This window comes from Saccopteryx bilineata, chromosome 10, assembly GCF_036850765.1.
Source record: "Saccopteryx bilineata isolate mSacBil1 chromosome 10, mSacBil1_pri_phased_curated, whole genome shotgun sequence".
Classification (NCBI taxonomy): Eukaryota; Metazoa; Chordata; class Mammalia; order Chiroptera; family Emballonuridae; genus Saccopteryx; species Saccopteryx bilineata.
Window position 1 is genome coordinate 63,733,381 of NC_089499.1, and position 23,136 is coordinate 63,756,516.

The window sequence follows — 23,136 nt, forward strand, 5'->3', positions numbered from 1 at the left end:
CTATTTATTTGCAGAACTTTTTTATCTTCCCCCATCTAAAATTTGTACCCATTGATAATAACTTCCCATTCACCTCTTCCCCCCAACCCCTGGCAACCATTGTTCTAATTTCTGGCTCTGTGAATGTGACTGCTCTGGCTACTTCATATAAATGGAATCATACAGTATTTGTCCTTTTGTGAATGGCTTATTTCGTTTAGCATAATATCCTCACTGGTCATCCATATTGTAGTATTTGTGTCAGAATTTCCTTTTGAGGAAATACACTTTTTTTTTAAGTGAGAGGAGGGGAGATATGCTCGCAACTGAGCTATTTTTACCACCTGAGTGGGGAGACTCCCCTGAACAATCCTCAGCTCCTGGGCCAGTGAGCCTCAATCAATTGAACCATGGCTGTGGGAGAAGGAAAGAGAAAGAAGGGAGAGGGTAGATGGAAAAGCAAATGGTCATTTCTCCTGTGTGCCTTGACTGGGAATTGAACCCAGGACTTCCACATTCTGAGCTGATACTCTACCACTGAGCAAACTGGTGAGGACCAAGGAAATACATTTTTAAAAAGATGTCCACAGATGGTAAAATAAAGGGTACAGAACCCTGTACATTAGTTCACCTCTCTTGGAAGAGTTCTGTGGTATCCAGGAGAGCTCTGAGGACCAGGTACCCTTTCCTTAGATGTGGTTCTAACACAGTTTTTGGAATGAAAGAGAGAGATGAAATCATTGTATGCCAGCAGTGTGGAAGACAGGGAAAAAAGGTAAAAGCAAAGGCTATAACAATCTGAGATCTCAACTGGATTGGGACATAGAGCCTTGTGGGTGTAAGCATACCATCTTACTGTGTAATCACCAATGGCCACAGTGTTGGCCTCAGCCAAAGCATTCTGTCAGAACAGTTAACCAAAAAAGTTTGTGTGTTCAGAGTTGTAAATAAGCCTTCAGCTATCTGCGAGACATGATTATTCAATGACTGATTTCCCAACTGTTCTTAGTAGAGGATTTGCTATATTTCACTCTCATTTCTGTATTAATGGAAAACTAATGAGTATTTAGAGAAGCTCAGTAACCTACATAATAATAATAACAACATATAATTAATACTGTATGTTTTAGATTTATTATATTACTTTAACTGAATTTCTGAAATATAGATGTCCAGTCATAGATGGAGAGAAAGTAGATTAACAAAATTAAAATTAAGATTACAAGTTGAGCAGTTAGTCATTTTGAGAAGGCTAAAGAGATGTAAGTTTTTTCTTTTATTATTGTTTTCTTTATTTCTAATACTTGTATTAGCATAGTAAACATCCGGTGAGTTTCCTGAATTCTGTATTTTACCGGGGGAGGGCAGACACATTATAGCACTTCTTGATCACCCCTACCATTTCCTTCTTATCAAGGGTATTTTGACTATCTTAAAACCTTTAAAGAACTGACAGTGTTATGAGCCTGATTGTGTGTGTGTGTGGGTGTGTGTGTGTGGGGGGGTGTGGGGGTGCCTGCCTTAAATTTAGTTATTAAAATCAGAGTGGTTAGTTGTTTCCTGGAGTTATAAGGCCTTTGTCCCTACAGTACTAGGAAGTACCTTTTTTACACCACTCTATCCTTATTTGACTCATTTTATTCCTGAATTGACAGTTAAATATAATATTTTGAGAAATCTAGTTTATATACCAGAGGCAGTTTGTTAATTTATATATTATGGAGTTTCTAGTAAATTGTTAAAAGAGACATTCTTTCCTTTTTTTAAAAAAGGTAGGTGTTCTCTCCAGTAATAGGGTTTCCTTTGTTTTTCATTTTCATTATTGAGCAAAATGGGCAGAAGTAGGTGGTTTATTGCTAAAACTAGAAATTGAAAAACTTTGTGTGTTTTGTTGTTGTTACGGTCTTTTATGATACCTGAACCTCTTGCTCTCTTAATGTAATTAATATTTATTATTATTTTTTCCTTTTAAAGTTGGTTTTTCTTTCTTACTTTTTTTCTTCTTTTCCACTTGAGAGAAGGGGAGATAGAGAGACAGACTCCCATATGCGCCCTGACTGGGATCCACGTGGCAACCCCTCATCTGGGGTTGATAACTCTACTCATCTGGGGCCATGCTCCCAACTGAGCTATTTTTATTGCCTGAGGTGGAGGCTCCATGGAGCCACCCTCAGTGGCCAGGGCAATACACTCTAACCATTTGAGCCATGGCTGCAGGAGGGGGAGAGAGAGAGAGGGGGGGGAAGGAGAGGGGTGAAGAAGCAGATGATCTCTTCTATCCCCTGACCAGGAATCGAATCTGGGACAACCACACACCTAGCTGACACTCTACCACTGAGCCAACCAGCCAGGGCCTAAAGTAGTTTTTTCAGTCCTCAATCATGATTTATATTTGCATCTAAAATATAGTTTTTATTGTTAATACAAGTAACACTGTATACAAAATGGGAAATAAACTTAGATCTGCTTCTAGGCTTAACTGCACCCTGTTTTTCTTAAGGACAAATAGTGGCTCCTGGGTGAAAAAAAGAATTATTTATTTATTTATTTTTAGAGAGTGAGGAAGGAAGAGAGAAAGAGAAAGAAACATTGCTTTGTGGTTTCACTTACTTATGCATTTATTGATTCTTGTATGTACTGACTGGGGAATGAACCAGCAATCTTGGTGTATTGGAAAGAAGCTGTAACCGACTTAGGTACCCAGCCGGGCCTGAGAGAAGCTTTAGGTGACTGTTGCCAGACCTCCATTGCCACTAGTGGCTGTAACAAGGGAAGGCTGGGTGGGTTTTCCTGGCCTCCCCTTTTTGAGTGGGTCTCCTTTCTCTGCAGTGAGTGCTTGAGGAGGGCTCCTTGACCCCTACAGCTAGACCCAGGGCTTTAAGGCACAACAGGGTTCTGAAGACATCCCCCACCCAAACCACTGACCTTTACTCTGAATTTGGCTTCCTATTAACTTTAGCTGAAAGGAGCTCTTTATAGAACAACCTGTCAGTGAAATCTTAGGTTCTGGTGCTGTTTTCCCACAGCCTCCTGGAGGGGCTTCCATACTCTCCCTGTCTATCTTTGACCTCCTGTGACCTCCATTTTCTCTCAACAGTTTCAACCCCTCAGGCCTGGACTCATTGTCTAATCTTTCATTTGCTTCTTGGCCAGTATCCTTTATTCTGGCCCCCTTGCCTTTCTGAGACCTTTGCTCTGTAAAATACCACCCCCAGCCAGTGCAGCCTGTGCCCTCTCTGCTCCTGGACAGGCTGCCCCAGATTCGAGTCTCCTGGTGGAGTTGCGCTCAGTCGCTCCACATGGTACTGCTGCCTTGAGGCAGACCCTTCCTTTTTGCTTTCTGTGACCTTTTCAAGCTCTCCCTTCTTTCTCTTTCCATCAGTTGGTAGATTCATTCACATTTAGACTTCACTTAGTTCTGCTATCCTACACATTTCTGCTGAGCTTCATATGCATATTTTCTCTGCCCTCTGGACCTGTCCAGTTTGGATGCCCCACTGGCCCAAATGGAATCCCTCATTCTACCTCTAAACTGCCGTTCCTCTAGGCCTGCCTCCCTGGGTCTCTTTCTTTACATTCCTCCTCAGTGATGGGGTTTGTTTTGTCCCCTGGCAGCTTTCCGAGGGAACTGGGGATCTTTTCTTGAATTACCAGCCTCTCACTTAAGAACGTGCAGTTCTGACTCCTTGGCTTTCAAATATTTTTAAAGCAATGGAACTCTTTGCATGAAATATTTCTAGGAAACCCGAAATAAGTGAAACTAGATCTCTCCTGATGGAGGGGAGTGAAGGACCTGTTCCGCCAGGCAGGCCACAGAACTCTACAGCCTGGCAGCCTTCCCCTCGAACTCGACACATGGAGGTCTTGTCTGTAGTGCCCTGAAAGAAGTCTGCAGGTTTGAAAGCTGGTGTCTGTTCTGCACCCAACCCCTTTCCCATTGGTTTTCTTTGAAAATTTTTATTTTTAGTGTGATTGATAAATATAAAATCAGTGCCAATGATGAATCTTGCCAAGGAAAAGAAAGCTACTTTGGTAAATGAAACTACATGTTAAAAAGAGCCATTTCTATTAAATTGGGGGCACAAGTGGATTTGAACTCAGGTCTTCAGGTTCCAGGTCCAGAGCTTATTCAACGGCCCATGTCCTCTTTGCTCACTCCCCACAAATATGACATTTGCGAAGTGCTTTTGTTTCTAGTTGCTCATAGAATCATCACAGTCATCTCAGAGGGCATGACCTCATTGCACTTGGTGGGGAGAAAACCACCTCAAAAAGCAGAGGCTGAAAACAACAATCACTTCCTACTGCAGCTTCTGCATCTACATTCATGTGAAGATTGACTAGACAGACGTGCTGCTTGGCAGGGTTTGTTGGTGAATCTGGGTCAGCTAGATGGTTTTGTTCGAGGCTTGGCTGGACTGGGGCAGCTTCCTTGGGGCAGCTCTGCCCCACATTATCTCTTATTCTCATCCTGGGACCGTGGGACAGCCCACGCATGCTCTTCTCATGGAAACTGGGAAGATGCAAGAGTTTTTTTTATTAAATTTAATGCAGTGACATTGATAAATCAGGGTACATATGTTGAGAGAAAACATCTCTAGATTATTTTGACATTTGATTGTGCTGTATACCCCTCCCCCAAAGTTAAATTGTCTTCTGTCACCTTCTATCTGGTTTTCTTTGTGCCCCTCCCCTCCCCCAACCCCTCACTCCTTCTTCGCCCCCTCCCCCCTCCCCCCACCCCCCACTCCTGTTGCAGTCACATTCTTGTTCATGTCTCTGAGTCTCATTTTTATGTCCCTCCTATGTATGGATTCATATAGTTCTTAGTTTTTTTTCTGATTTACTTATTTCACTCCGTATAATGCTACCAAGGTCCATCCATGTTATTGTAAATGATCCGATGTCATCGTTTCTTATGGCTGAGTAGTATTCCATAGTATATATGTACCAAAGCTTTTTAATCCACTCGTCCTCTGATGGACACTTGGGCTGTTTCCAGATCTTTGCTATTGTGAACAATGCTGCCACAAACATGGGGGTGCATTTCTCCTTTTGGAGCTGTTCTATGGTGTCCTTGGTGTATATTCCTAAAAGTGGTATAGCTGGGTCAAAAGGCAGTTCGATTTTCAGTTTTTTGAGGAATCTCCATACTGTTTTCCACAGTGGCTGCACCAGTCTGCATTCCCACCAGCAGTGCAGGAGGATTCCCTTTTCTCCACATCCTTGCCAGCACTTATTCTGTGTTGTTTTGTTGATGAGCGCCATTCTGGCTGGTGTGAGGTGATATCTCATTGTGGTTTTAATTTGCATTTCTCTAATCATTAGTGATGTTGAGCATTTTTTCATCTGCCTATTGGCCATCTGTATGTCCTCTTTGGAGAAGTGTCTATTCATCTCTTTTGCCCATTTTTGGATTGGATTGTTTGTCTTCCTGGTCTTGAGATTTACAAGTTCTTTATAAATTTTGGTTATTAACCCCTTATCCGACGTATTGTCAAATATGTTCTCCCATTGTGTAGTTTGTCTTTTTATTCTGTTCTTGTTGTCTTTAGCTGTGTAAAAGCTTTTTAGTTTGATATAGTCCCATTTGTTTATCCTGTCTTTTATTTCACTTCCCCGTGGAGATAAATCAGCAAATACATTGCTCCGAGAGATGTCCAATGTTTTCTTCTAAGATGCTTATGGTTTCACGGCCTACATTTAAGTCTTTTATCCATTCTGAGTTTATTTTTGTGAGTGGTGTAAGCTGGTGATCTAGTTTCATTTTTTTGCAGGTAGCTGTCCAATTTTCCCGACACCATTTATTAAAGAGGCTGTCTTTACTCCATTGTATTTCCTTACCTCCTTTGTCAAATATCAGTTGTCCATTGAACTGTGGGTTTATTTCTGGGTTCTCTGTTCTGTTCCATTGATCTATAGGCCTGTTCTTATGCCAGTACCAGGCTGTTTTGAGTACAGTGGCCTTGTAGTATAACTTGATATCAGGAAGTGTGATACCTCCCACTTTATTCTTCTTTTTTAAGATTGCTGAGGCTATTCGTGTTCTTTTTTGGTTTCGTATAAATTTTTGGAATATGTGGTCTATATCTTTGAAGTATGTCATTGGTATTTTAATTGGTATTGCATTAAATTTATAGATTGCTTTGGGTAATATAGACATTTTAATGATGTTTATTCTTCCTAACTATGAGCACGGTATATGCTTCCACTTGTTTGTATCTTCCTTGGTTTCTTTTATCAATGCTTTGTAATTTTACGAGTACAAGTCTCCTTGGTTAAGTTTACTCCTAGGTACTTTATTTTTTTGGTTGTAATTGTGAAGGGGATTGTTTCCTTAATTTCTCTTTCTGACTGTTCATTGTTAGTGTATAAAAATGCCTCTGATTTCTGAGTATTGATTTTATATCCTGCCACTTTGCTGAATTCATTTATCAGGTCCAGCAGTTTTTTGACTGAGACTTTAGGGTTTTCTATATACAATATCATATCATCTGCAAATAATGATAGTTTTACTTCTTCTTTTCCAACTTGAATGCCTTTTATTTCTTCTTGTGTGATTGCTGTGGCTAGGACTTCCAGGACTATGTTAAATAAGAGTGGTGAAAGGGGGCACCCCTGTCTTGTTCCTGATCTTAACAGTATTGCTTTTAATTTTTGCCCATTGGGTATGATGTTGGCTGTGGGTTTCTCATAGATAGCTTTTATCATGTTGAGGTATGTTCCCTGTATTCCCACTTTGCTGAGAGTTTTGATCATGAATGGGTGCTGGATTTTATCAAATGCTTTTTCTGCATCTATTGAAATTATCATGTGGTTTTTCTCCTTCTTTTTGTTTATGTGATGAATCACATTGATTGATTACGAATATTGTACCAGCCTTGCCTCCCCAGAATAAATCCCACTTGATCATGGTGTATGATTTTTTCCATATATTGTTGGATCTGGTTTGCTAATATTTTGTTGAGGATTTTAGTATCTATATTCATCAGAGATATTGGCCTATAATTTTCTTTTTTTGTGTTGTCTTTGCCTGGTTTTGGAATCAGAATTATGCTCGCCTCATAAAAGGAGCTTGGAAGTCTTCCTTCCTCTTGAATTTTTTGAAATAGTTTGAGAAGGATAGGAGTTAGTTCTTCTTTGAATATTTGGTAGAATTCACTTGTGAAACCATCAGGCCCCGGACTTTTCTTTTTTGGGAGTTTTTTGATAACTGTTTCGATCTCGTTTGGTGTAATCGGTCTGTTTAGGTTTTCTGATTCTTCCAGATTGATTTTTGGAAGATTGTATGTTTTAAGGAATTTGTCCATTTCATCTAGGTTGTCTAGTTTTTTGGCATACAGTTCTTCATCGTATTTTCTTACAATATTTTGTATTTCTGTTATGTCAGTTGTTATTTCTCCTCTCTCATTTCTAATTTTATTTATTTGAGTCCTCTCTCTCTTTTTCTTGGTGAGTCTAGTTAAAGTTCATCAATCTTGTTTACCTTTTCAAAGAACCAGCTCCTAGTTTCATTGATCCTCTGTATTGTTTCTTTAGCCTCTATGTCATTTATTTCTGCTCTGACCTTTATTATTTCCTTCCTTCTACTACATTTGGGCTTTACTTGCTGTTCTTTTTCTAGTTCTTTTAAATGCAGGGTTAAGTTGTTTATTTGAGCTTTTTCTAGCTTCTGAAAGTGTGCCTGTAATGCTATGAACTTCCCTCTCAGTACTGCTTTCGCTGTGTCCCATAAATTTTGAGTTGTTGTATGCTCATTGTCATTCCTTTCTAGGAATTTTTTTATTTCTTCTTTGATCTCACTCTTAATCCATTCATTATTTAACAACCTGCTATTTAGTTTCCATGTGTTTGAGAATTTTTGAGCTTTTGTGTTGTGGTTCATTTCTAGTTTCATGCCGTTGTGATCAGAGAAAGTGTTTGATATGATTTCAGTCTTCTTAAATTTGTTGAGAGCACTTTTGTGCCCTAACATGTGGTCTATCCTAGAGAATGTACCATGAGCACTTGAAAAGAATGTGTATTCTGCTGCTTTAGGGTGAAAGGTTCTGAAGTTATCTATTAAATTGAGTTGATCTAGTATGTCCAATAAGTCTGCTGTTTCTTTGTTAATTTTCTTTCTTGAGGATCTATCTAGTGATGTTAGTGGGGTATTGAAATCCCCTACTATTATAGTATTACTGTTCATCTCGCCCTTTAAATCCATCGAAGTCTGCTTTATATATTTGGGTGCTCCTATATTAGGTGCATAGATATTTATAATAGTTATATCTTCCTGTTGGAATACTCCCTTTATCATTATGTAGTGGCCTTCTTTATCTCTTACTATATCCTTTGTTTTAAAGTCCAATTTGTCTGATATAAGTATTGCTACCCCAGCTTTTTTTTCATTTCCATTTGCATGAAATGTTTTTTTCCATCCTTTTACCTTCAATCTATGTGTATCTTTTGTTCTAAGGTGTGTCTCTTGTAGACAGCATATGTATGGGTCCTGTTTTCTTATCCACGCAGCTATCCTATGTCTTTTGATTGGATCATTTAATCCATTTACATTTAAGGTTCTTATTGCTATGTAGTTGTTTATTGCCATTTTCTTCTTTAAAGGTGTATTTCTTTTTTGCTATATTCTTTTCTCACATTGATCTGTTTACAACAGGCTCCTTAACATTTCCTGCAGCATTGGTTTGGTTGTAATGAATTCCTTGAGTTGTTTTTTGTCTGGGAAGCTTTTTATTTTTCCTTCGATTTTAAACGATAACCTTGCTGGATAAAGTAGTCTTGGTTGTAGGTTCTTGTTCTGCATTACTTTGAATATTTCTTGCCATTCCCTTCTGGCCTCAAGTGTTTCTGTTGAGAAGTCGGATGTCATTCTTATGGGGGCTCCTTTGTAGGTGATAACTTTTTTTTCTCTTGCAGCTTTTAATATTTTCTCTTTATCGCTTAGCTTTGGTATTTTAATTATGATGTGTCTTGGTGTAGGTTTCTTTGGGTTTCTCTTTAATGGAGTCATCTGTGCTTCTTGGACTTTTGAGAGTTTCTCTTGCATTAATTTAGGGAAGTTTTCAGCTATGATATGATTGAGCAAAGTCTCTATCCCTTGTTCTTTTTCTTCTTCTTCAGGAACCCCTATGATGTGGATATTATTTCTCTTCATGTTGTCACAGAGCTCTCTAAGAGTTTCCTCTTACTTTTTGAGTCTCTTTTCTCTTTTCTTCTCTGCTTTCATGCCTTCATTCCAGTTGTCCTCCAACTCGCTGATTCGATCCTCAGCTCTATCTATCCTGTTTTTAATTCCTTCCATTGTGGTCTTTATTTCTGATATTGTATTTGTCATCTCCGACTGATTCTTTTTTATACTTGCTATTTCTTTATTTAGGTGTTCATAATGACCATCCATTGTTGTTCTAAGATCCCTAAGCATCCTTACAATCATTATTTTGAACTCCGCATCTGGAAGTGTGATTATTTCCATATCACTCAGTTCATCTCCTGAAGGTGTCTCTTGTGGTTTCATTTGGATTGCACTTCTTTGTCTTCTCATTGTTTTTGGGTGTTTTATTTGTAGGGTTGGTTGAATCTAGGCTTGGTGTTGTCTGCCTCCAGTTTTCAGTTGTGTTATTTCTAGGTCTTCTTGGGTTGGTATCAGCTGTTATCTATAATCCACTTTTGGATTTGGGCAGCTTTGAAGTCTTGATTTGTTTGTTTTCTTAACAGGTGATAGTCTTGTTAATTATCTCAGCAGAGGGCTTCCTTGAAACTGTATCCAGGAATGCGATGGGTGTAACCTGAGACTCTGAAGGCCTCTTTAGTCAACTAATCTCACTGGGGCAGGGTGTTTTCTCAGCTTCAGTAGGGGGAGGTGTATCTCAGATCTCCATGGAGACCAGAGTTACTGCCCCTCCTCCCCACTTCTTGTTTTCAGCTGTGTGTTGTTGTGCTGATTGGAGCTGGATAGATGTCTGGAGATCTCTGATCTGGAAGCAATTTAGCTCTGTTTTGTGAAAGGTTCAGTCCCTCCCCCAGCTATGGCCACCTCCAGCATGGATGAGTCAGCTTTTTTAGGTCGTCTCCTTCATTCCTTAGCCCCTCACAGTCTGCCCCTCTCTCTTTCCTTTCCACTTGGGAGATAAGCTGGTCTTTTCAACACACCTCGCTCTCTGGTCGCCAGGCAAGTGGCTGTGAGCAGTAGTTTCTGTTCTTTTCCCTTGTGTGAGATCCCCTCTGGGCTCTCAGCCTCACCCCCCCTCCGTTCCTGTAAGCAGAGGAGATTCAGGCGCTCCCTACCAGGTTTGTTGTGGCTTCTTCTTTGCTCCTAGGTTTTTGAGAGCTGTTCTTGCAGTTCAGAGTTGGTTTTCATGCTGATTTTTCCTAAATTGATTTGTATTCCAGTTTGGTGGTGAGAGCTGGGTGTCTGTGCGTCCACCTACTCCACTGCCATCTTTTTGGATCTCCCTCCTTCTTTCTTTTTCTTCCTCTTTCTCTCCTTCTCTCTCTCTTTCTCTTTGTCTCCTCTCCTCCTGTAGCCATGGCTTGATTGGATCGAGTTGCCCTGGGTGCTGAGGATGGTTCCATGGCCTCTGCCTCAGGCACTAAGAAGAGCTCAGTTGTCGAGCAATGGAGCAATGGCCCAGATGGGCAGAGCATTGCCTTCTAGTGGGTTTGCCGGGTGGATCCCAATCAGGGTGCATACAGGAATCTGTCTCTGCCTCCCTTCCTCACTGAATTTTTTTTGAAAAAAGGATTTTTCAAATTGGAGTTGTTGGTACTTCAGACTCGGAAGGCACAAGCAGGCGCTGTCAGTCAGTGAGGTGGTGGGTGAAGACCTGGGCCCAGCAGAGGTTGCTTTCTAGCTGTTCTAGGCCTGATGCAGCTTACTAGCTTACTGTCTAATTTCTCAGAGAAATATATGATGAGTCCAAATTTTCACTTGAAATTTCTGATTTTTTTAAAGCTGGCAACTAATTCTGAATTAAAAAATAAAAATGTTGTAGGCCTCATGTGCCCTGCTAGCTGCTGGGTTTCCATTCTTGACCTAAAATGAGTTATAGATGAATAATTTGAGGGTCAAAGAATAATATGAACATTTTAGAAATCTTTAGCATTTGCATTACTTTTAGAAGTCTGATACATGTAAAAGGCTTCGAAAGATGGCCTGTACCTATCACTGTCTGGCTACCCCTGCTGATGTGAGAACAGCAGTGCTGGAGAGCCGGGTGGGTACCCCTGCTGATGTGAGAACAGCAGGGCTGGAGAGCCGGGTGGCTACCCCTGCTGATGTGAGAACAGCAGTGCTGGAGAGCCGGGTGGCTACCCCTGCTGATGTGAGAACAGCAGTGCTGGAGAGCCGGGTGGCTACCCCTGCTGATGTGAGAACAGCAGTGCTGGAGAGCCGGGTGGCTACCCCTGCTGATGTGAGAACAGCAGTGCTGGAGAGCCGGGTGGCTACCCCTGCTGATGTGAGAACAGCAGGGCTGGAGAGCCGGGTGGCTACCCCTGCTGATGTGAGAACAGCAGTGCTGGAGAGCCGGGTGGCTACCCCTGCTGATGCGAGAACAGCAGGGCTGGAGAGCCGGGTGGGTACCCCTGCTGATGCGAGAACAGCAGTGCTGGAGAGCCGGGTGGCTACCCCTGCTGATGTGAGAACAGCAGTGCTGGAGAGCCGGGTGGCTACCCCTGCTGATGTGAGAACAGCAGTGCTGGAGAGCCGGGTGGGTACCCCTGCTGATGTGAGAACAGCAGGGCTGGAGAGCCGGGTGTGCGCCTGGCCGGACGGGCGGGTTCTTCCCACCCTGTCCCTGCATCCATGGGCTTGTTTTCCAGACTGAACACACCAATAGCTTCTGTGTTAAAAAGAGCAAGTATACACTTACCAGCATAAGGGTGGTAATAGAGACAGGTTTAAACTCAACAGTGTTGCACCTCACTCATCACGCCTTCGTTCTTCCACACAAATGTTACTGGGTTTCCTCCCGCGAGCTGGTCCCGGGAATCCCAGCACAGGGTGGGCACGGCTCTTGTCTCGAGGATGCCGAGACTGAACACAAATGAGTCAACTTGTGAAGAGCAGCAACCAAAGTGGAAATGTGCTATTTATCCCATCTCACTCCTCTGACAGTCGTGTGAGGTTAGCAAAGCTATTCCCGTTTTACAAATTTCCCTGGTGACCTGATGACCACCCTCATTGTCACGTGGAGAAAACATGGCAGGCAGGACGGAGCCGGGCTTCAGGCTGACAGACGGTGGTGGTGGGACACCTCGAGGCTCTGGTGTTGACTGAGTTTCCCAGATGAAGGAAGGTGACAGTAAATTCAGACCTTGCCAGTCTGAGGGTCATGATAGCAGGGTCTGAGGCCATTGGCGTGGCCTGGGCCACAGCTGTTTCTCATAACTGGCGATTCTGTGGTACATTCACTGGGGCGACTGCCGGCCCTTCCCCTGGCATCAGCTGGCATTCCTAGGCCAACCGAGGCACGCGTACCTCTTGCGAGACTTTGGTGCTGTTGCCTTCCCTTCCCTGTGGGTGCAGGGTTTTGTCCTAGTGTGAGAGAAAGCTCTCTAAAGAGAAGAAGCTGATTAAGAGGAAATTTGCTTTCCCTTAGTAGATTCAAGATAATTTTGTTTGTTTATTTTTCTTGGGTAAGAAGGACTGGGGGTTTAATTCCATTATGTTTTTTTCCGAGTGTTATCCCTGCACCAGCATTCTTCCCAGACTCACGACAGTGAGCTTCATGGGCACTGCCTTTGATTCAGAGTCTCCAGCATTCAGTGTCTTGAATTCAAAGGACATTTTTACAGTGCTAACCTTCATAAAATTGTGGATTAGTTTGTTGCAAAGTCAAGAAAATGCTAGGTGGTATCAAGATAATTTTAGTTATTCAGATAGCACTGAATAAGTCAGCTCACACTAGGAGGAATTAATTTTCTATTTCTAAATATCACTTTATCTTATTAAGGAAATAGTTTTCACTTTGGTGCTAATATACCATAACATCTTTTCAGCCCTTGCTTAATTTCACTTTTTCATAAAGAAAAAGCAGGTGTCAGGCTTAGAGCTTTGCCTTGCAATAATGTCTACCTACATTTAAATTACCATATTTTTCCCTCCATAAGACACACAGGCATTTTCCCGATTACTTTGTGGGGCAGGGAGTGCATCTTATGGAGTGAAAAATATGGTATTTTATTAAATATTTTAACACACCATTTGGTTCAGAATATTTTTTTTCTTATTTTTTTCCTTAAAACTCTAGGTGTGTTTTATAGTCAGGCACGTCTTATGGAGCGAAAAATACAGTATACTTTTTAGTTTGATTATATCTATTTTCACAGTTTTATTTATGTCATGTATTACTGGTTTTCCATTTAGAACAATTATAAAAGTTCAAGTCTAAAATAAATGCATTTGTTTTTTTAAAAAGTGAGTTTATCCTGACCAGGCAGTGGTGCAGTAGATAGAGCGTCGGACTGGGATGTGGCTGACCCAGGTTCAAGACCCCGAGGTTGCCAGCTTGAGCGTGGGCTCATCTGGCTTGAGTGCGGGCTCCTCTGGCTTGAGCAAAAAGCTCACCAGCTTGGACCCAAGGTCGCTGGCTCAAGCAAGAGGTTATGCAGTCTGCTGAAGGCCCGTGGTCAAGGCACATATGAGAAAGCAATCAATGAACAACTAAGGTGTCATAAAATGCAACGAAAAACTAATGATTGATGCTTCTCATCTCTCCTTTCCTGTCTGTCTGTCCCTGTCTATCCCTCTCTCTCTCTGTCAAAAAAATAAAAAAAATTTAAAAAGTGAGCTTATGTAGAAAAATAATACATTGTTGACTCATTAAGTTAGTAAATACTGGAATAGGCTTGAAATGAGCAAAAATAAAAAAATCATGGTGGAATGTAATTTAAATCATGAAAGATATTTGTATAAATATCGTTATTGTGATTCATGAGCTCATCTCAGCATAATCCTGTCTCTCTTCTCTCCATCCATCCTTTGTCGTTCTGTGTTCCCAGGAAGCTTGGGTTTTTAGATCAGCTGAGGATCACCCACAACACGGACATATTTATTGGCATGCATGGAGCTGGTCTTACCCATTTACTTTTCCTTCCAGACTGGGCCACTGTATTTGAACTGTAAGTATCTGGGGGCAGTTTTACATTGAGGCAGCATGTAATGCTTGATGCATGCTGAGACTTCATCACTAGAGCAACAGAAGGCTTAATATTTAGTCATTCCAAGGAAGTCACATCATATAGGCATCTGGAAAGAAAAAAGAACTAAAGGTAAACATGTGCAGTGTTCAGCCTCTCAGTTCACATAGCGAGCCCACCCCGCCCCCTCCAGTGTCTCGGCGGGAGACGGGAGACTGGGTTCTCACTCGGGCTCTTGCTTGTGTGCCTCTCGCACTGAGCGACTCCCGCACGCACTGGGTGTGACCCCTGTGTTCAAAAAGAAGCTGTGTGCTGCTCACCCATGTTCACAGCAGCCATTGCAACAGCCAGGATGTGGAAGCATCCCAAATGTCCATCAGGGGTGAACGGATAAACAACACGTGGTTGGTACACACAGTGGAATATTATTCAGCCTTGACAAGGAAGAAAATCCTGTCTGTCACCTGCTACCCACGGATGGACCGTGAGGACATTGTGTGAATTGAAAAAAGCCAGACACAAAAAGACAAATACTGTGTGATTTCACTTATATGAGGTCCCTAGAGTGGCCACATTCGTAGTAGGAGTTAGTGTTAATGAGTACACAGTGTAGGTTTCCAAGATGAGAAGTTCTGGAGATTGACTGCACAGCATACTTGCCACTCCCGAACTGGACACTAATACTGGTTAAGATGAAAAATTTTATGTAACGTGTTTTCTACCACAGTTTTTAAAAAGTGAGAGTAGGAGAGACTGTGTGTCTCAGAAGAGCAGAGCTTCTAGATGCTGGCCAACCACTCTGCCCCGTGCTTACTGATTCACACATGGAACCTGAGCACCAGGGGGACCGTGACAGCCCTGGGGCTCCTCCCACTCAACAAGCAATGGAGACACGACCTCTCCCCCCATAATCCGCACCGTGCCTGTGTGCCTTTAGCTCCGACACACCACGTTACCAGGCTCCCCCTTTGCAGCCAAACATCTTGATTTTATGGTTCCACTTTAACAATGACTTGACTATTTAAACAGAAGATTGTTTAGAAAAACATCGTCATGAACTTTCGCATTATGCAAAAACATTTAAGAACATACATGTTAGACAAATAGCCATAATTGTAGATTCTGTCTCAAGTCTTCATTTCTGTTAAAGATAGCGAGGGAGGGAGGGAAAGATGGAAGAAAGGGGGAAGTAAAGAAGTGTAATTGAGAAAGCTTAGGCCTGGAGTTCAGGAGGTCTGAGTTCAGTTTTTTTTTATTTTTGTGATAGAGACAGAGAGAGGGACAGACAGACAGGAAGGGAGAGATGAGAAGTATCAATCCTTCTTTGGAGCACCTTAGTTGTTGATATTGCTTTCTCATACGTGCCTTGACTGGGGGGCTAGAGCAGAGTGAGTGACCCCTTGTTTAAGCCAGCAACCTTGGGCTCAAGCCATCAACCTTGGGCTTCAAGCCAGCGACCATGGGGTCATGTCTATGATTCTGCACTCAAGCGGGAGAGCTCACGCTCAAGCCGGCAAACCTCAGTATTTCGAACCTGAGTCCTCTCTGTCCCAATCTGATCCTCTTCATTGTGCCACTGCCTGATCAGGCCTGGGTTCAGTTTTGCTTCACTAGATCTGACCTTGGAGGTGTTACCGACCCCAGATCTACTTCCATATGTGCAAAGACAGGTATTATGAGAAAATACCAGATTCTCAGTCATCCTGTTGATTAAGGTCAGTCTCCATTCCATTCTGTTTTTGCAAGTTAAGGTAATCTAGGTGTGAGAATATTTTAAAAACACAGAGTGGGCAAAGTAGGTTTATAGTTGTTTGTATGGAAATAATACAACAATTAATATAGACACAAGAATAAACTCTGTTTCATGTACACACAGCTGTAGACCTGCTCTGCCCACCCTGTGCTCTCCTCTAACCTTGTCTACTGTTCACACACCTTCTGTAAGAACGCATTTGGAAAGTGCAGTTTCCCCCAGGGCGCTGTGGATTGGGGAAACTGCAGACAAAAGTCTCACGTGTGGGTGCCCTTGGACCTTCAGGTACAACTGTGGAGATGAGCGCTGCTACCTGGACCTGGCCAGGCTCCGAGGCCTGTTCTACATCACTTGGCGAAGACAGAACAAAGTCTTCCCTCAAGACAAGGTGAAGCTTCAGGGCGGCACTCCCCTCGCCTTGCTCTTTAATTAAACTGTCTAGATGTTAATATGAAAATACTTATTGGCCTTCAAAGATGAATTGTTCTCTGGAATAGCGAGTTGTTCTATCTGCAAGTGGGAGGAAGAAGGAAATGATCCACTCTATCTGTAATGTTAATAAGACTTCATGAAATTTGGGCCTAGAAAGGTCTATTAAATTATGTATAGGAAGGATAAACAAACTGTAGACCAGCAAGCCCAGTCTGTCCCACCACCTGGTTTTTTGTTTTTTTTGGGGGGGGGTTTTGTATTTTTTTTTGAAGCTGGAAACAGGGAGACAGTCAGACAGACTCCTGCATGCGCCCGACCGGGATCCACCCAGCACGCCCACCAGGAGGCGATGCTCTGCCCATCCAGGGGGCCGCTCTGTTGCCACCAGAGCCACTCTAGCGCCTGAGGCAAAGGCCATGGAGCCATCCCCAGTGCCTGGGCCATCTTTGCTCCAGTGGAGCCTCAGCTGCAAGAGGGGAAGAGAGACACAGAGAGGAAGGAGAGGGGAAGGGGTGGAGAAGCAGATGGGCACTTCTCTTGTGTGCCCTGGCTGGGAATCGAACCCAGGACTCCTGCACGCCAGGCCAACACTCTATCGCTGAGCCAACCGGCCAGGGCTACCACCTGTTTTTATTTTCAATTCTCTTTTCTTTTTATTTACTTATTATTATTTTTTGTTTGTTTTTGTATTTAGTTTTCATAAATCAAGTTTTATTGGGACACAGTTGTGCTCCCTGTTTGTGTCTTATCTGTGGCTGCTTTGCCCTTCAGTGACAGAACTGGGTAATTGTGACAGAGACTGTGTGGTCCACGGAGCTGAAAATACGTGTCCTTGGACTTTCCTGAAAAAAGCTTGCTCACCTCCAGGCCCTGGCTGTGTAGCTCAGTTGGTTAGAGCATTGTTCCATCATGCCAGGGTTGTGGGTTCTATACTTACTTGGTCAGGACACACAAGAATCAACCAGTGACGGCACAAATGAATGGAGCAACAAATCGATGTTTCTTTGTCTCTGTCTCTCTCCCTTCCTCTCTCTATGAAAACCAATAAATAAAAATTTAAGAATATTTGCTGACCACCGAGGTAGAGCATGAATCAGGATAATTGCTTGTCCAAAGTAAAATAGTTTTTTGTCCTCAGTTACTTACAGGTGTGTATTTTGGTTTCTTTCTGCAGGGCCACCACCCAACTCTGGGGGAGCATCCGAAGTTTACCAACGACTCTTTTGATGTAGAAGAATTTATGTACCTTGTCCTTCAGGCTGCAGATCATGTGTCACAACACCCAAAGTGGCCATTTAAGAGAAAACATGATGAGTTGTGAATGTGCTGAGTCTGTTTGCAGAAAGAGGGTGTTTGAACCTTCCAGTACTTACTGCCAGTTCAGCCAGCAGAACAACTGGTGTTTCTTAGTCCCAGATTATCTCTTTTATACCAAAACATGCCTTCAGGGTGATACTTATGGGTTTTATACTGTTTCAAGTGATTTTTGTGTTATTGCTATTTATCAAGATACTTTTTGCACTGAAAACTTTACTTTTTGTAGTTCAAAATTGGGCATGGGATTGCTGAATAATTGAGCTTTCTTCTTAAGGATACCAAAATACTCAACTTCTTAGCTTTAGAGTTGGTAAGTGTTTTTATACAATACCATGAGATTATTAATTCTAGAAGCTTTCAACTAGTTTATATGTTTCAGTAAATTCACAATGGCTTTTATTTGCCATAATTTATTCATTACACTGTTTGTGGTAGGAAAGGAAAACACGCCCACCCCTGGTTGTAATTCTCAGTATCAAGCTTTAGCACCAAGTTCTAGATCTAGATTAAGCAGTGTTACAAACAGGTCAGTTTTGCTCTGTCAGAGTCCAAACTAACTCCCACTGCATTTTCTGCTCTCTCTCCTCAGTCGACTGCGGGTTGTAGCCATCAAGAGCCTGAATGAACGAACCATGCTGCTGTATTCATTTATATTCACACATTTAACATGCAAATCATGTTTTCTCAAAATGTGTTACATATGATAAGAACACATTAGACCATTCTTTAGGACTGTTGTGTGCACATTCTAGCTGGTTTGCATGGGCTGCTTAGTGGCAGAGAGCATTTCTGTGTCAGCCATGCTCCCCAGCGTGCATGCTCAGCTGCAGCGTGTGTGCATGCGCCTGTCAGCACGGAGGGACTCCAGTCTGTAGACTTCCAGTGAGCTGCATGAAGAGTGCATTTCCCTATAAAAAGACACCTGTGCATCATCCAATTCAAAATGAGAAAGAGACCATAAGAAAGTGCCATTTGACATTGTTTGTTATAATTCACAGTTCACCACAAGATTTTCTCAAGAAAAAGGGGAGAGGAGAGGAAAAAAGGGGGAGGAATAATTTCCTTTTTTAAAAATTATTATTTTATTTTATTTTTATTTCATTATTAATTTTTTTTAAAAAAAACAACTCTTTTTGATTTTTTATTTTTTTTAACTTTTTATTCTTTATTAAATCTTATTAATAGTATCAACAAAACCACCCTCAGATGCCATTAAGGAAGAGAAAATTGAATATCATGGATACAAAAGAAAGAGAGGTAACACAGCTACATGAGGAAAAATCTATGGAGAAAAAATATAATATATTGAAAACCTTGGAGCTAAATGACAGAAAATTCAAGATAGAAATCCTAAAAATCCTCCGAGATATACAAGAAAACACAGAAAGGCAATTTAGGGAGCTCAGAAAACAACTCAAAGAACACAAAGAATATATGTCCAAAGAAATTGAAACTATAAAAACAAATCAAACAGAGATGAAAAACACAATTCACGAGCTGAAAAACGAAGTAACAAGCTTAGCTAATAGAACAGGTCAGATAGAAGAGAGGATTAGTGAAATAGAAGACAAGCAACTTGAGGCACAACAGAGAGAAGAAGAAAGAGACTCAAAAATTAAAAAAAATGAAATAGCCCTACAAGAATTATCTGACTCCATCAAAAAGAATAACGTAAGAATAATAGGTATATCAGAGGGAGAAGAGAGAGAAAATGGAATGGAGAACATACTCAAACAAATAATAGATGAGAACTTCACAAGCCTGTGGAAAGAACTAAAGCCCCAAATTCAAGAAGCAAACAGAACACCGAGTTTTCTTAACCCCAACAAACCTACTTCAAGGCATATCATAATGAAATTGACACAAACCAACAGCAAAGAAAAAATTCTCAAGGCAGCCAGGGAAAAGAAGAATACAACATATAAAGGAAGGCCCATTAGATTATCATCAGATTTCTCAGCAGAAACTCTACAAGCTAGAAGAGAGTGGACCCCAATATTTAAAGTCCTGAAAGAGAGGAACTTTCAGCCATGAATACTATACCCATCAAAGCTATCCTTCAAATATGAAGGAGAAATAAAAACATTCACAGATACAGAAAAGATGAGGGAATTTATCATCAGAAAACCCCCACTCCAGGAATTACTAAAGGGGGTTCTCCAATCAGATACAAAGAACAAAAAAAACCAGAGCCACAAGTAAAAGCTCCAAGAAGAACACAATAAAACCAAATTTAAACTGTGACAACAACAAAAAGAAAGAGGGGGAGAAGATGGAGATTAACAGTAGCAAAGGACGATGGAGTGCAAAAGTACTCACAAAATAGTTCGCTACAATGAACAGAGTAGGGACCCTTTTCATTACTCAAAGGTAACCACCATTGAAAAAACCACCACAGAAGCACATGAGATAAAAAAGATAGCAACAGAGGAAAGATGTATGGAATACAACCAAATAAAAACAAAAGATAGAAAAATGAAAGAGAAGGATCAAACAAGACACAAAACTAACAGCAAGATATAAAATGGCAATAGGGAACTCACAAGTATCAATAATTACACTAAATGTAAACAGATTAAACTCACCAATAAAAAGGCACAGAGTAGCAGAATGGATTAAAAAAGAAAATCCAACTGTATGCTGCCTACAGGAAACTCATCTAAGTAACAAGGATAAAAACAAATTCAAAGTGAAAGGCTGGAAAAAAATACTCCAAGCAAATAACATCCAAAAAAAGCAGGTGTAGCAATACTCATATCAGATAATGCTGACTACAAGACAGGAAAAGTACTCAGAGATAAAAATGGCCATTTCATAATGGCTAAGGGGACACTGAATCAAGAAGCCATAACAATTCTTAATATATATGCACCAAACCAAGGAGCACCAAAATATATAAGACAGCTACTTATTGATCTTAAAACAAAAACTGACAAAAATACAATCATACTTGGAGACCTCAATACACCGTTGATGGCTCTAGATCGGTCATCCAAACAGAGAATCAACAAAGACATAGTGGCCTTAAACAAAACACTAGAGCACCTGGATATGATAGACATCTACAGGACATTTCATCCCAAAGTGACTGAGTATACATTTTTCTCCAGTGTACATGGATCATTCTCAAGAATTGACCATATGTTGGGCCACAAAAACAACATCAGCAAGTTCAGAAAAATTGAAGTTGTACCAAGCATATTTTCTGATCATAAAGCCTTGAAACTAGAGTTCAACTGCAAAAAAGAGGAAAAAAATCCCACAAAAATGTGGAAACTAAACAACATACTTTTAAAAAATGAATGGGTCAAAGAAGAAATAAGTGCAGAGATCAAAAGATATATACAGACAAATGAAAATGAAAATACGACATATCAGAATCTATGGAATGCAGCAAAAGCAGTGATAAGAGGGAAGTTCATATCACTTCAGGCATATATGAACAAACAAGAGAGAGCCCAAGTGAACCACTTAACTTCCCACCTTAAGGAACTAGAAAAAGAAGAACAAAGACAACCCAAAACTAGCCGAAGAAAGGAGATAATAAAAATCAGAGCAGAAATAAATGAATTAGAGAACAGAAAAAATTAATAGAACAAGGAGCTGGTTCTTTGAAAAGATCAACAAAATTGACAAACCCTTGGCAAGACTTACCAAGGAAAAAAGAGAAAAAACTCATATAAACAAAATCCAAAATGAAAGAGGGGAAATCACCACGGACACCGTAGGTATACAAAGAATTATTGTAGAATACTATGAAAAACTTTATGCCACTAAATTCAACAACCTAGAAGAAATGGATAAATTCCTAGAACAATACAACCTTCCTAGACTGAGTCAAGAAGAAGCAGAAAGCCTAAACAGACCTATCAGTAGAGAAGAAATAGAAAAAACCATTAAAAACCTCCCCAAAAATAAAAGTCCAGGCCCTGACGGCTATACCAGCGAATTTTATCAAACATTCAAAGAAGACTTGGTTCCTATTCTACTCAAAGTCTTCCAAAAAATTGAAGAAGAAGCAATACTTCCAAACACATTTTATGAGGCCAACATAACCCTCATACCAAAACCAGGCAAGGATGGCACAAAAAAAGAAAACTACAGACCAATATCTCTAATGAATACAGATGCTAAAATACTAAACAAAATACTAGCAAATCGAATACAACAACATATTAAAAAAATAATACATCAGGATCAAGTGGGATTCATCCCAGAATCTCAAGGATGGTTCAACATATGTAAAACGGTTAACGTAATACACCATATCAACAAAACAAAGAACAAAAACCACATGATCTTATCAATAGATGCAGAAAAGGCTTTTGATAAAATACAACACAATTTTATGTTTAAGACTCTCAACAAAATGGGTATAGAAGGAAAATATCTCAACATGATAAAGGCCATATATGATAAACCATCAGCTAACATCATATTAAATGGCACTAAACTGAAGGCTTTCCCCCTTAAATCAGGAACAAGACAGGGTTGTCCACTCTCTCCACTCTTATTTAATGTGGTACTAGAGGTTCTCGCCACAGCAATCAGACAAGACAAAGAAATAAAAGGCATCCATATTGGAAAAGAAGAAGTAAAGGTATCACTTTTTGCAGATGATATGATCCTATACATCGAAAACCCCAAAGGATCCACAAAAAGACTACTAGAAACAATAAGTCAATACAGTAAGGTCGCAGGATATAAAATTAACATACAGAAGTCAATAGCCTTTCTATATGCCAACAATGAAACAATTCAGAACGAACTCAAAAGAATAATCCCCTTCACGATTGCAACAAAAAAAATAAAATACTTAGGAATAAACATAACAAAGAATGTAAAGGACTTATTTAATGAAAACTATAAACCATTGTTAAGGGAAATCGAAAAAGATATTATAATGAGATGGAAGAATATACCTTGTTCTTGGCTAGGAAGAATAAATATAATCAAGATGGCTATATTACCCAAAGCAATATACAAATTTAATGCAATTCCCATCAAACTTCCAATGACATTTTTTAAAGAAATAGAGCAAAAAATCATCAGATTTATATGGAACTATAAAAAACCCCGAATAGCCAAAGCAATCCTAAAGAAAAAGAATGAAGCTGGGGGCATTACAATACCTGACTTCAAACTCTATTATAGGGCCACGACAATCAAAACAGCATGGTATTGGCAGAAAAATAGACACTCAGACAAATGGAACAGAATAGAAAGTCCAGAAATAAAACCACATATATATAGTCAAATAATTTTTGATAAAGGGGCCAACAACACACAATGGAGAAAAGAAAGCCTCTTCAATAAATGGTGCTGGGAAAACTGGAAAGCCACATGCAAAAGAATGAAACTGGACTACAGTCTCTCCCCCTGTACAAAAATTAACTCAAAATGGATCAAATATCTAAACATAAGACCTGAAACAATTAAGTACATAGAAGAAGACATAGGTACTCAACTCATGGACCTGGGTTTTAAAGAGCATTTTATGAATTTGACTCCAATGG